The sequence below is a fragment of the Diprion similis genome, chromosome 14, assembly GCF_021155765.1.
Source record: "Diprion similis isolate iyDipSimi1 chromosome 14, iyDipSimi1.1, whole genome shotgun sequence".
In the NCBI taxonomy this organism is placed as follows: Eukaryota; Metazoa; Arthropoda; class Insecta; order Hymenoptera; family Diprionidae; genus Diprion; species Diprion similis.
Genome location: NC_060118.1, coordinates 1,240,903 through 1,256,970, shown reverse-complemented (window position 1 = coordinate 1,256,970; position 16,068 = coordinate 1,240,903). Strand labels below are relative to the sequence as shown.

The 16,068-nt window shown below is 35.8% G+C and overlaps 1 protein-coding gene and 1 pseudogene across 1 annotated transcript in view; one reads left to right on the top strand and one right to left on the bottom strand.

Moving 5' to 3' along the window:
* The window catches only part of LOC124414949 (regulating synaptic membrane exocytosis protein 1-like), a 946,547-nt gene that overhangs the window by 220,898 nt on the left and 709,581 nt on the right, over window positions 1-16,068 (top strand). The window lies entirely within an intron of this gene.
* Window positions 10,508-16,035, bottom strand: LOC124414661 (annotated as a pseudogene).

The window sequence follows — 16,068 nt, the reverse complement described above, 5'->3', positions numbered from 1 at the left end:
TGACAATGACACTTCAGATGAAAGTCAAAACTCCGAAATAATGGAAGCTGAAAATCAAAATGAGGGTGTAAAGTTAAGAAATCGTAACGAGTTAAGAATGCCCAGAAAATTTGCCGATTATGAGACAGGCTGGATAAATAGCGCAAACAATTGTGCAATGATAGGTGAAGTAGAAGATATATCCGTATCTGAAACACTGAAAGATAAAAATTGGTACAAAGCAATGCAAAATGAATTCGAGTCTCTAGTCAAAATGAATACTTGGAAATTAGTAGAACTACCGAAAGATGCTAAACCATTATCCTGCCGTTGGGTTTTACGCCAAAAATCCGATGGTACAGAGAAAGCTAGATTAGTAGCGCGAGGGTTTGAACAGGAAAAGGGTATAGATTATTTTGAAACGTTTAGTCCTGTTGCTCGTCATGCATCTATTCGATTGTTGCCAAGTCTTGCCGCGTCAAACAAAATGAAGCTAATGACATTCGATGTCAGAACAGCCTTCTTACACGGTGAATTAGAAGAAAATATATATATGTATCAACCAGAAGGATTCGATGATGATTCAGGACGCGTCTGTAAGCTCATTAAAAGTCTGTATGGTCTGAAGCAATCGCCTAAAAATTGGAATGAGAAAATCTCATCGTACTTGAAAACATTAGGATTAGAAAATACTGAAGATGATCCGTGTGTCTATTATAATAAAGACAGAACCGTCATTATGATCCTATTTGTTGATGACGGAATAATTGCCGGAAAAGATGAATCTAAACTGGTACAAATATTGAGACAAGTGAATCAAAAGTTTGAGATCACATTTAATACTGCAACAAGCAATCGTCTGTCATATTTAGGGATGAGTATTGAAGTAAATTCAAATGGCATTTTCGTAAACCAAGTCCAGTAGACTGAGAAAATTATCAAGCGATTCAATCTTGAAAACTCTAGTCCTATATCCACACCGATGGAACGTGGTATGATAACTGACGACGGAAAATTTGTAAACGATCAACCACTTGATAAACTAAATTCATATCGTGAAGCCATAGGTAGCTTACTTTATTTAGCTACAATTAGTCGTCCAGATATTAGTTTCGCAGTAAACTATCTTAGTAGACAGATGAGTAAACCAATGACGAGTCTTTGGAGAATGGTAAAACGTGTGTTCCAATATTTAAATGGCACAACGAATTTTGGAATCTTCTTTAACGGAGATGATAACGTAATAGCCTATACTGACTCAGATTATGGAGGAGATCCAGTGACTGGAAAGTCAACAAGTGGTGTACTCATTTTGAGAGGAGGTCCTATTGTATGGTACACACAGAAGCAACGTCATGTAGCAAATTCTACAGCCGAGGCTGAATATCGAGCAGCAGTATCATCTATTGATGACATTTGCTGGATACGACGTTTAGGTAGCGAGCTAGGCATTACAAATCTAAATAAACCCACAACTTTATACGTTGATAACAGATCAGCTATCTGTATGTTGCAAAACACCCATGAAGGGAGAATTACAAAAGGAAAGAAACACATAGACATCTCACGTAAGTTCATTCAAGAACATTTAGAATCTACTATTACCTTAAAACATGTAAAGAGTAACGAACAAATAGCCGATATTTTAACAAAACCTCTACCCTATGTAAGTTTCAAACTATTACGAAGTAAAGTAATTAAGGAGGAGTGTTAAGCTGAATCTAATTACTTTAAGTGTCGCACCTAAGTACTAGGCTTAAGTTAAATGAAAAATGTAAACGCGGCTTGAGGGCGCTAGCTGCTCCTGCTACGTCTTCCGGTATACAGAAAAAGAAAACCGTCAGCTAGCAAGCACCAAGCAATGTTAAAGAAAGTATCCAATTTAATCCTACATTTACCTGTGAAATCCGTCAGTAAAACTATCCTTGAAGCTTATGTTAAAGCGTTTAGCTTCAATACAATTAAATATATACTCCTAAGAAAGGCGCCTTTTCTTGTATACTTTTTGTTATCCTCTTTGATTCCTAACAATAACTCAAATAAACAAGAGTTCCAAAACTAGACTGAAATTCAATATTTATGTATACTAGGGTGTCCGTTATTTACCAAGTTGGTTTTTTTTTTTGCAGCCCCCCTTAAATTTTTAGTTTATGATCTAAAACAAAAGATCGGACCAAAATAAGCCCTTAATATCGATGTTAAACCTTGCCCTTAAAACGATACATTTCCCGTTTAAATAACATGGGATTTTGCCACTTTTTACATTTAATTTTCTTCTCCCGAATAAGTGAGTCTATCGCCATGCTAAGTACATATTTTCGTAGAAAATTGAACGCTCTACAAAAATGTCTTTGATGATTTTTCGATAAATTCACTCCTTCAAAAGTTATTCAAGGTTAAAGTTGAACTTATAGAAATATCTGATTCTGATTGTACTATAATAAAAAATTATTCACCAAAAATTTCGTAAAACGAAAGTATGTGGTGTAAAGATAATGAAATATGTCGTTATTCTTATAACGAGTTACAGAATTGTAGCACTGCCACTGGCTAGATATTCCTATACGATGGCTGAAATGCGTTTTTTGACGAAAATTTATCTTTTGACGTAAAGCAAAAAATGGTTGAGGCTTTAAAAAAAAGCAATAATGATCAGTTCGATATTCCTAAACGCTTTATTTTTGATTCGGATGATTTTAAATGGTTTTTAAATAAAAACATTGATTATTTTATCAGTTCTAATTCTTTGAAATTTTTCGAAAGATTTAATATTAACACAAACTTTCTTCAGTTAAATAGCAGTGAATGGTCAAAGAATCCAGAATATTTAAGAGGCTTAGAAATCGTCAAACATCTAAAAGTGGTCAATGATACTGCAGAAAGGGCTGTAAAATTAACCGAAGAATACATTAATATTCTAAGTAGAAACGAAGATGAAGAACAATATGTAATTCAGATTGTAAGAGAGTATAAAAAAAAATTTCCAAATGTAACCAAAGGAAGTTTAATAAAATAAATGACGTACATTAATATGTTAAGAACTTTGATTGATTTCATTCATTTTTCAGGATAAATTGGAGGATGTGTTCAAAACTTCGACTGACTGTACTAAAATGTACTTATTAGCCACATTATTTTCCATTCTTGGAAATTTTTACTTAATAATTTTTCATTATAGTACAGTCAGAATCAGATATTTCCGTAAAAACAATTAATTTTTATCTAAATAATAATAATTTTGCTGATAAAGTAAGAATTTCCAAAAATTTACTATAAGTTCAACTTTAACCTTGAATAACTTTTGAAGGAGTGAATTTATCGAAAAATCATCAAAGACATTTTTGTAGAGCGTTCAATTTTCTACGAAAATATGTACTTAGCATGGCAATAGACTCACTTATTCGGGAGAAAAAAAATTAAATGTAAAAAGTGGCAAAATCCCATGTTATTTAAACGGGAAATGTATCGTCTTAAGGGCAAGGTTTAACATCGATATTAAGGGCTTATTTTGGTCCGATCTTTTGTTTTAGATCATAAACTAAAAATTTAAGGGGGGCTGCAAAAAAAAAAAACCAACTTGGTAAATAACGGACACCCTAATGTATACCCACTGCCAACATAGAAGAAAAATTACAACAGCTTGTGAGATCGGTAGATATTGGTGCGCTTACGATGCAAATGAAGAGAGTTTGCCTGGTAACTGCCGGGTACGAGACTGATGAACAGCTGTTGTGTCCAGGATGTGCGGATGCTTATGGCATACCGGTAGAGGATGGATTGGCATTTATACGTCATTCAACTTATCACAGCGCTGAAGAGGCATCAAGTTGGCCCAATCAATCGCAGAATTGCGGATTGTGTAAGGATAGTTTGAATTTAGTGATACTACCCAATAAACATTGCTGGTAAATCAATCGTGAGAAATTCGTCGACGAACAACGTTGTATATAGTTAAATAATCGTTCAGCACATACGTTTTTTCTCGTGAAAAATGTCCGCCCTGATATAGGTTTTTTCGACTGTGCTCATCAACATTTTTTATTAGTAATAATGATCCAGATATTCTACGGTTAAAGGAAACGTCGAAATTACGGTTTCTAAAAACGTAATGAAACAAGTATAAAAGAACGCAATTTAAACGTTATCGTACACGTTTAATATACACCTGTTATAACCTCTATTTTTCGTGGTTCAAACACGTCTAATAAGCGTGTACATGGGCAAATTTTTAGTACAATATACTGTAACGTTCGCCCTGTAGGCACTGCAAGTGCCGACAGTGCGCCGGTAAGTTGTCTTTGTCCTGTTGTCAGTTAAACCTCTTTACATTAATGTTTTAAGAAAAAGGACATCCAATCCTCAGTCGGTGCAAGGTTATGAGTTAGTACGTCAAGTTGTCTACTCTCAGCTCAGGTTTTACCCGTCGCTATTGTTGGGCGCGGATTTTATTCGTTGCTCCTGATCTATAGTTAGTGTGTTATTCCTAGCTTAGGCGCGGGTTTTATCCGTTGCTGTCGAGCGCGGGTTTTATCCGTTGCTCGCCCCTCTCTATTGGTTTGTTACTCCTGGTCTAGGCGCGGGTTTTATCCGTTGCTCGTTCCCTATTTATTTGTTTGTTAGTATGCCGTAGAATGACTTCAAGATATTTTTCTTTAATAACTTTAATCTATAATTTGTTGAAAAGCTTGAATAATACGTACAACTTTATTGGGAACCAACACGGAGGCGTGGCCTATTCAATATGGCGGCCTCATCCAAGTCAGCCGGTCCATGCTAACACGTGAAATCATAGGGAGTCGCTTATATTTATTTGTTTATCGGTTCGAATTTATCAAAATCCATTCAATTCTCGCAATGAGATTGACCACTGGCGATGTGTGTGCTTGGGCTGAGACAGCTCCAACGCACAGAAATTTCATCGAAGGTGAAAAATTGCTGAATGCAGGCCACATAATCCGGTGTGACAGATGCGAGGATGCTCGTGACTGTGAAAATAATATTATCAAAGTCCGAGCATTCTGTTTTCAAACATCCAATTTAAAAAGCAGTCCTCACGAGATAAACGCAACTTTAAATAAAGCAGGAGTGATCGGCAACATAACCTGCACGTGCAAAGCTGGACTCAGTCAAAAGTGCAAACATAGTTTGTCTGTGTTGTTGTTTCTTACCAGGTAAATATGGTTTCAATAATCAATCAATGTGTTCTTAATTAACCAAAGTTATTATATCTGATTAGAAACGATATCGATAAACTGGACGTTCTCTCATGTACGGACAAAAAATGCGTGTGGAGAGAGCCTCAAAAAAAATCACTGGAAAAATATAAGCCGGTGCCGTTAGAAGAGCACGAATGTTTCCGACTCAAATCCATCGACGTAGTTAACGTTGCGGACGAAGAGCTGATACGAGCGATGATTCTACAAGGAATTCCAGGATCAGCATTTGCACAACACACGTAAAACTTTCTGCCTTTCATTTCACACAGCCAACTCCAACACTCAATCCAGTTTGATACGATGGATAATATATTACATAAACCCAAGAGAAATGAAAATAGAAAATAGCGTTCTTCTATTCTCTCTTTTCTAATGAACGATGTGTACCAACTTGATGGTGTTGGTATTTTGTCAAAATTCTAGTAAAAAGTGAATTTTCATGGCATAAAGTTATAGTATAAAATAAATATAGCTCACCATGTGTATCTAGTTTATAATAAACTTTCAACAAAACCTACAATGAAGATTTCGACATAAGAAACCCTTTTGCGTCCTGCGTTGAGAGTCTGCGAAGAATCTCTTCGCAGACCTGCTACGCGCAGGAGTGGAAAAGGTTCTGAAAAGGATCTTTGGGTCTTAATGTCCAATGCAGTTTGTTTATATTTAGTCCTAGACTACCATAGTTTGTTATAATAAATAATAAAATTAGAAATAAATAAATAAATGAAAACTTTTTTTTTTAACCATTGAGCATGCTTTTGAGAATCTGAACTTTTACACCATAACTTTCTTCACGAGAATCCATTTAATTACTAAAAATTTTCTTTTTAACCTTGGAGGTGTGCAGTTATTGTTTCTCTGGTCTATATTTTTCAAAAGGTGATGATGTATCTTTGGGGAACTTGATTTGGATTTCACACAGGTTTGGACGGCACGCTCCTATTCTTCCAAAAAGTATTGTCCCTGTATCTGATCCCCAGAGGGAGAAGATTAGAACGATTTTTCTGAACCAAACATCAGAATGTATGCAACATTTAGCGGATTGCGTTCATCGCCCGCTCAGAGAATGTTGTCAAAATATTCTGAATGGATTGGAGAGAGATGTTGTGGACATCTGTACAGAGAGCATGACATCGTTTTCGGTTTGGTTGAAGGAGCGCCAAATGAGAGTCACGGGATCAAGGTGTTATGAGCTGTACACCTACAGTAAAAACAAAAATCCTGATTGGCACAAAAAATCCGAAAATTATTTCAACCCTCAAGATTTCACTAACAAGTTTGTAAAACACGGCGCAGACAGTGAAAGTCTTGCACGCAAGGAATATGAGAAGCGAACATCGGAGCAAGTTTTTCAATTCGGATTAATTGTGTCACAGCAAAATCGATGGCTAGGGTATTCTCCCGATGGAGTTATATTTAAAGATGGCAAACCAAATAAGCTTATCGAAATTAAATGCCCTTATGCTGGAAAAACGCAAACAATTTCCGACGTGATACCAAACTTGAACTGGTTGAAAATAACAAACGATAGTAAAACTTTGAAAAAGAAGCATACGTACTGCGGTCAAGTCCAAGCAGGCATGGCGATTTTAAACTTGCAACAAGCTGATTTGGTCATTTTTGCACCTTTCGACAACAGCATGATTGTTTTGCATGTTTCTTTCGATGAGAATTTTGCTAAAGAAATGCTTTTTGCAATCAAACACGTTTATTTTAACATGATGGTACATAATCTTTGTCTTAAGGTTTAATTTACAACGTTTCTTTTATTTACTTGCATTTTGAGTGTACGCATAGAAAAGAGAGAAATATAAAGCTTTATATTTATGTAATATAAAAATAAACATACGTATATTTATTATTTTATTCCCATTCAAAGTTACGTAGAAAAAGATGGTCACAACGATGGAAACTTGTTGTTTTTTAGAATTGGAGAACCAATATTTACTGTTCCGCAAATTATTGTGAATATTTGTTCGATCTTCGATGCAAGTTTGGATGGAAGTTTATCCCCTAGAATTTTGAATGTTTTGAGTCTTTGATTGGAACGCTCGATGTGTACTCTAGCTTTGGCAATTTTTGCAGTTAAACATGCGTCGACGCTTGAGAATTGTTTTTGTTTTTTCAAAAAAGGAGGCCGAATAAGTTTTATGGCATTTTTTTTGCAAATATCATCGATGAGGAACCCTTTGTCAACCATAACAGCATCATTTGCCTGTAACTTTTCCAACAAGTTGCTCTCTACGAATATCGCTTTGTCCGACGATCTTCCTCCGTATGATTTGCTTATGAATGAAATCATACCAGCCGGAGTGACTCCGGTCATGAATTTTACTGTGTAGGTTCCTTTGTAAAATGAATATGTCAGGATTTGACAGCAAAGATTTTTTGGTTTTTGCAAAAATATCTCTGTACAATCTAGAACAACACGAACATCTTCGAAACCTTCGAAACACGTCGGAATATTTCGTGAGATTTCAGCCTTTGAGGGGAAAGGAATGGCTACTCGAAGGACTCTACTTAAAACGTCTAACATTCGGAGGAATATTCTTTTGCAGCTTTGTGCACTGTACATTCGACTGAAAATTGCGAGAAGCGCATATGATGCGTTTTGTTCTAGTTTAATATACGTCATCAATATTTGATCTTGGACCGTTGATTTTGAATCCGCAATGTTTGGGTTCATTATATGCACAATATCTACAATTCGCTCGAGTATCGTGAAATTTTCAATACCAGTGAGAGTACTGAGTTGCCGATCACTCTTAATAAGACTGCGTAGTGTTGGAACAAGGTCTCCGCTCTGTACTTGAATTCCAATTTCAGCAGTAGAGGAAAGTGGTGGAATATCAAGTAGTGATTGTGTTTCGACACATTTTTCATTGGCATCCACTTCCATCGGAGAGTCTTCACCGGCAGGGGTTTCAACTTTTTTAACTGTCTCTTTCGCAATCAACTGTCGCTTCTGTTCTCTTTCTAATATTCTTTTCGTTCGATTCTTATTTTCCGCAGTTTCTGTTACTTTGTCGGTTGATCTCTTCGGCAAGTTACATGACGGAACTGCACTAATTTTTAAATTTTTTCTTTTCGATTGAACATCTGCAACAGAGAATTGTGTTAAAATTATTTATATAAAGATCACTTTGCAAAAGTTAACAATAAATCCTTTCTTCAATTTTTTTTCTATAGTATAATCTACATCAACTCCAAAAATAATTTGGTACTTCTTACCTGGCAGAAAATAATCCTCTTTTTTAAAGTGCAAGGAACAGATGCGCATGGTCGGAGTAATCGGTTTACCGATTTTTATTGCTTGTTCCCAGGCCTTGAATTTGTCGATTTTTTCCGATATTCCTCGTTTATTGATAATTTTAACAAAAGTTTGTCCACGTGTCGGAAATGTGTGGAATCTCACGGTTGGATCTCTGCTACGTTTACTTGAGCAGCCGTATACGACACAAAATGATTTGTCTTTAGAGATTCTTGGCGAAAACCTCATACCTTCGCCCGGAATGTCGCCCATACTGTCACGATCCTTATTTGTTGATTTCTTTTCTTAATTATTGAGTCACTGCTTTAATAAATCTCTTTGATACTAACAAAACGCACGTATATCACGGCGCAAACACTGGTAAACACTGGGCAGCGACTTGACAGCAGCAGTTACATTTTTCGCCGCTAGATGTCATGTTCGAGTTTGTCATTTCCCAAAAACTATCAATTATTTCTATGTACAGCTGTCTGCCCACTTGTAAGCCTTATATTAATTCTTCACCATGCGTGAATTTCTACAAATAAATGAATCAATATAATATTTGTTCTAAATATAAAAACAAAAGAGATACGGAAGAGACAAAAGAAAAAGAAACAAAATTGAATTAAGAATATGAAACCTCAAGTGATTAGAATATTTGAAATCGATAATTCGATGTTAATGCTGTGGATTTATTTATACGCTGATTTAATATCTTATGCTAGATTTTTTATGATATCAGCCGGTTCAGATGCTGGTCTGATATGAAGTAATTTTCCAAAATGCAGTGAGTTAGCCGGCTCGGTTATCTCAGGTCTGCTGTCGATCCGTGGTTTGCCGGTCAGGTATGTGGTGGCCCGTGTTGCCGTTGCTGCGAGCCCCGGTCGTCGCGTCGTCCATCTGTCGGCGTCCGGTCAGTACTGTCCACGGTCTTTGTTGTCTCGTAGTCTGTCTCTGTCGTTGAAGGTGGTCAGTCCGTGGCTCCTACTCAGGGGTTCCCACCCGGTGACCAACGTTGTGACGCGACCAGTCACCGGTCACGTTACAATACACGTAGTTAATGTGTGTTGATTTAACGTAGAAACGATATCCGGAAGCAATTATTATATGCCTAATTGAATACACCTTAACGAATATCACGCGGTTCCGATAAACGTGTTACAAATAACTTGAGAATATGTTTTCAATATAATTTTTTATGTACTGTATATTATTACGTACACTGTTAAAATGGACTTATCTCAAGAATTAGATGACACAGCAACGCTTACATTCTTAACTTATTCAGCAATAGTTACTCGCACCAATTAAATTATTTTCACTATTTTATACCTAAACCTTCGTATTCCTATGAGAATTTCGTACAAGACAAATGAATGAGATAATACACCTTTGCGAAACATGATATATATTCATTATTTTACTTGAAATAAAATAATCTTACAATGATCATACGACAATGAGAAAAATCGACATCTTCAATCTGCTCTGGACTTTGAATACAGATTAGAACACACAGTCAACTTAAGTGGATATGAACAAACTAAAGCTTGTATTGGATACAGGTGATTTGATAACAATTGGAACAAAATCAAAAGTTTTACAATAGTTATATCAATGCTAATCCGTGAAAGTTGACTAGAATGTCATATACACACAGTTTTCAACAAATACGTATACTTACATTATATAGATATACTCACAAGAGTATTACAGCAAATAGTAAACTTAATTCAATATAAACGAACAAAAACTCGTATCCAAAACCAGTAGTTTGATAGCAAATGGAACACGATATAAACTAATCATACAATGATTGTACCCCAATGAGAAAAATCGTTCTTCTACCTACTCTGGACTTGAGTATAAAAACACAACATAAGGTAAACTGTAATAAATCTAGACAAACAAAAACTTTGATTGGATACGAGTGGACAAAGAATGAATCTTAAGGAAAAAAATTGTTAGCTTTTATCTTGGGCCCTGGAAAAGGTTTCAATCTAGGCGAAGTGAGTTAATGAAAAGCATTGGTACATTATTTTGAAAGAGAAGACAGATGCTATCGGTGGTGTCTTTTATGTACGTAGGAGTCTCGGGATCCAGCGAGTTTCAACCAGTCTTTCACTGCAGCGGCTATATTTGCTTCCTTCACATCACTTACGAATTCTTTACCATAGAAAGTAGTTTTAACAGCATCTAAAAAAAAACAAAGTCACCAGAATGTAACATGAAAACTTGAACTGCAGTGAATGTCAACATGTATAAATAAATATGAATTATTAGTGTGTCATTTACACAGTACGTACACTTGGTTTGTATAGGAATGAAAGTTTTTGTTCTATTTTTCTTTGACAGTACCGTATATTTAAAACCGAAAGTCTTAAGAAAAAAAAATATTTTTAAATTACCGTAAATCACTTGCATCACCAGTGTCTTTTGGAAAGCTATTTTATTCCTACCAGCCAAATTAAACCGCATGGCTAATTTGTTCGTAAGTAAAGACTTCAGAACAGCTAATACACATTGACGGCCACTTGTGCCTCCAATAGAGGATAGTTTTTGTGTCTACAAAGAAATTAAATAGTTACCTATCTCAATCAAGAAGTATCACGATATTATGACATGGCATTTTATACACTGAGACACGTAGTAAGATGTACTCCAGATTCCGGAATAATGTGCTCACTCAGACTGAATATTTGAATTTATATCCCCATTCATACTAAATTTTCATAACCGTCGATTCTGTAAGTATTAACACTACTCACCAGGTATATTCGATGCTCATTCGACTTGAGAAGTTCTTCGAGGTTCGCAAATTCTTCCATTGTTTCAATTGGGAGCGTCGGAAAAATCTCTGGCTTCTGTACAGTGTCGACGTTAGTTGCTTGCTGCCTCGATATTATTTTCTTTAGCATAAGTTGATTTTGGTCTACACAAGATTTTATGTCTTGCAAATACTTCACAGCTCTCTCGTCGATGGGCCTCAGTGGATTTTGGGATGCAACTACTGTTCCAGCTTCAGCTACCGAATTCGAGGTTGAGGCAAAGTTTGTGACCTTGATAGGTCGTATTGAGTTATCGACCTTGTCAAACTGTGCGCTGAAGGGCGAACTGTTTTATTTACAGAAACGATAACAGGTGATGCATTTGATATGTTGATATTCTGTCGTGGATTCGGAGAGGAATGGTGTATTGGTGGACAATTTTCATCAACTGATAAAGTATCGTCTGCAGTATCTGAAGACGTCTCACGTTGACGCTTCACCTTCTTCTTTTTACTTTTCTTGGATTTTCTTGTATGTTTATGCTTCTTGGAAACATTTTCATGTACGACAGCTTCATTATTGGCCTCGCCATCTTCATCATTGCTCTGCGACTCTCTTTCATAATAGCGCCCTGTGGATTTCTTACTGATGGTGTAAACTGTACCATCCTTCTCGGATGTACCGTGTTCTATAATGTGCGTCATCGTTTTTTGTAGTGTGTCGAAGCTTTCTGTTCGGGATATATCAATTAGGAAATCCATTAGTATATATTAATAATTGAGAAATCTCGTCTAAAGGAGATGCCCGGTTTGATTTCGACGTTGACGCATGTATCACCAAATATTGAAGTCCATGTAGCTCAAAAACAAAAATGGGCCTGACAACGCCATTCTATATGCAATTCTGAACAAAAAGACTCCAACACATTTTTAGTTGATGCAGAAACAGAGAAATAGCATAAAAACTACGAAATCGCAACAATAAATTCGTAGTTTTTGTGCCATTTTTTTATTTATGCATCAAATGGAGATGTGTTGTAGTCTTTTTGTTCAGAATTGCATATAGAATGACGCTGTAAGCCCTTTTTCGTTTTTGAGATACGTGGACTTCTATATTTGGAGATATATACGTCAACGTCGAAATCGACCAGGGCACCCCCTTAACAACACACCGCAATGAAGAATAGTAACACCAAAAGTGATACAAAAGACATGATACGAAATCAATAACTGATGGTTAGTTAAAAGTGAGTAAGATACAAAATTGAAATGAATATAATGTTGCTATAGTTGCATGTGCCTTAAATTGTAGATCACACATCACATTCAACAATAGTATATTGTATAACAAGGTGGCAAACACGTTCTTTTGGGCCGAGCGTAAGTTTGCAGTATGAGTCGTAGGTGCACACGAGTACGAGCCAAAGACGAATATTGCAAATACGCAAAGTGACAAGACCATTGCCCCCATGTTGCACACGATACTTCATATAACAAGAGTATGTTACGTGTTTTTTCACGAAGCACGGAATTGAGATTAGGGTCGTGAAATGTCAGATCAGTTCGCTGTGTTTGTCGCGTCAACACATAAAAGCTGTACAAAAATGACTACTTTTGCTGTTAGGAGTCAAAAGCGGTCGTTTATTATTCCGTGCATGTGCATTCGCAGACTCACTCTACGGTCATGGAAACGGGTACTCTGGGAATGGAAAACACCTATGAAAAAACGCGTGAAACATGCTGGCGTAATATATTATAAAATTGATTAATCTGCCACCTCAGACATGGTAAAATATGCAATTTATATGTAACTGTGTTTCCTATATTTAATTTGAAAATAAATTTTATGCAATTTTCGATGAACGACTCACTAGATATATATGTATATGTATGTATGTATGTATATACAGTGAGTCGTTCATCAAAAATTACATGAAATTTGATGGCATATTCCCTACTATTTTGATTTGATGTTATTTGTTAATTTACATCAAAAGTGGTACACACACACACACACATTTTTGTGTTTATTACTTCTAATATAAATTAATAAATAATATCAAATCAAAAAAGTAAGGAATACGCCATCAAATTTTATGTAATTTTTTATGAACGACTCACTGTATATACATACATACATACATACATATATATATATATATATATATATATATATATATATATATATATATATATCTAGTGAGTCGTTCATCGAAAATCGCATAAAATTTATTTTCAAATTAAATATAGGAAACACAGTTACATATAAATTGCATATCATACATAAGTATTTGTGAATAAATGTAAGCAATCACCTCCAGTATGCAGAACGTTGTGAACAGGATACTTGGGCCACGTTTTCTGATATATTGTCTTTGATTTCACTAATTTTATGAAATGTTCCTTAATCTTCGTACGGGGCCAGTAGCAGATAGTATTATTATCCACGAGCCACAAAACTGGCACTAATGCACATTCTCGCTTCTCGCCAACCACGAATTCAACAATGGCACACATCGTCTGGCTGCCCTGAATACAAGTGTAAACGTATAAAATTTTATGTTCGGTGTTATGATCAGCTATGATATGTAAGTGATTAGATCCACGAGCTTTGATATTAACTGGTTGTGAGATTTGATCAACTTTATAGAAATGATGAATTTTTGCAGAACACGGGCTGAATCAGGAAAAGCTGATTGTCAGGTTTATCATCACTTATATTTTTTCATGTAGTATCGGAATAACAGTGAAACCATCTTTAAATGGGAAACAAATATATTTGTGGGAAATCTCACTTACAGAAAAAGACTTTGCACGACTAAAGCTTCTAACAAAGAAAATTCCCAGTTTTGAGGATTTTATGGTTTTTTTGTAAAAATCCCGCTTATATTTGAAAGGAGTACCCACAATTCTGTATTCTCCATGAATATTAACAATCGATTTTACAACGACTATTTCTTTACCACATGCCACTACATTATCCGGCTGTTTTATTGATATTTTAAATCTGCTTGTTTCCAATGATTGACATTCCTGTGAGTTGTTTGAAGATTTGAATTTGAGAACATATGTTTTAAGGATCTAGTCTTATGTACGCAATTCAGTTCTGCGAGTCTATTACATAATTGCTGCAGTGGAGACCTCTTTGACCGAATAAGACGCTTTAAATGACATAAATAATTTTCGTATACGACGCAACTGTATTCCTCTAGTGGGCCAAACCGTTCAACATCATCTATAACATGCAGCAGAGAATGAACATTGTATACGACAAAGTGAGCTCCGTATAACTTAGCACCCTGAACAACGAATTTTTTCAATAACGCTTTCGCGATTTTACCAAGCTTTGAAAACAATGTTGCATTTGACAATATGTATACAGCAACGGACAATGACAAAAAATGCTTATACTTTTTTGAGCTTAGGACGTCTGGCATAAGAACCGGTCCGGAATATAACGCGAAGAAGCGGAATTCTGTTGCTTTCCATCTTTTTAATTCTTTCAATTCTCGCGGTTTCCGAGGAAATTCCGCAGGAACATATCGGGCCAACTTTTTTATTAAACGTTCAAGAATCGATAGAGCTTGTTTCGATAATTTACTATCACGTGAACCCTCGACCCAATATTTAAGAATCAGTCTTTTTACAACTCCCAAATAGAATAAGTGCATAGGATCTAAAACAAATTGTGATACTAGCCCTAGGTATAAGCGTAAGAGAGGTGAGCGCCCTTTTATATGACGATTGTATTTACGCGGTGAAATAAAGTGACGATCCTTTCGCTTCCGAAATTTCTTACCAACAGGATAACAGAGCTTATTGTCGATACGAATAGCACATATCTTACATCTCTCACAAGCAGTCTTACCGGAATGACCTAGGCACATTTTTAACATGGATCTCGCAGGAGCATCGCATGCAAAAAGACGAATTTCCAAGACATATTTTTTGCCATGAAATTCAAATCCATTTTCGGTCAAATGTAATGTCTCTTGGATAAAATTTTCTAAATACAAAGATAACGGTGAAGGCTTACCCATCCCATAAAAAACGGCAATTACAAACAGACTATCATCGATCAAATTGACACTACGTCCTAAAATCGGCCAGAATGACGTTCCGCTGCTTTTGAAGACAGGAATACCATCGATATTAAAATCGACCTGTAATACATTTACAGGCTGTATTTCATTTTTGAAACCTGCTTCAAGTTTGCTCGTTCAACCATTCTCTAATCCAAAACAACACATTTCTCCGTTTTCAAGATGGAGCGTACTGGTGCAAGCTGGCGTTTGAAGCAGAGTTCTTGCAGTTATTGGTAAAACAGAGTGCATTGGTTTCAATAACACAAGCAATTGATCTATTGCGGTATGCGTAATATTATTCATACATGCCCAGGTTCGTAAATTTTTAACAAAGTCGCATTCATTATTACAACGTGTTTCGTCACTTTTACAGCTTGGAAAATTTTCAGAACCTAATAATGATAAGCTAACGCTTTCATTGTCACTGAAATAGCTATTTGACTCTACACTACTGTAGTCATGATCGACGATTTTCCCGTTAATGTTGTTTTCAGCAACGCGAATATCGTTATAATTTTGACAATTAGCTACACTTTCAGCTTCTTTGGTATGAGTAGCATTCCCAGCAAGCAAAGTTTTCTGATATTCCGATGTTATTTTCGGCTTTTTCCGACGCAACTGTCTATTGCTCAAAACTTTTAAATTAAGAGGCATATTATTATAATGTTCTGTACTTACACCAAACTAATTTCTTACGTTAAAATGTACCAGGTTTCGTATTTCATCCACACCACATATATTTGGACGCCGCTGTGAACAATAGAAAGA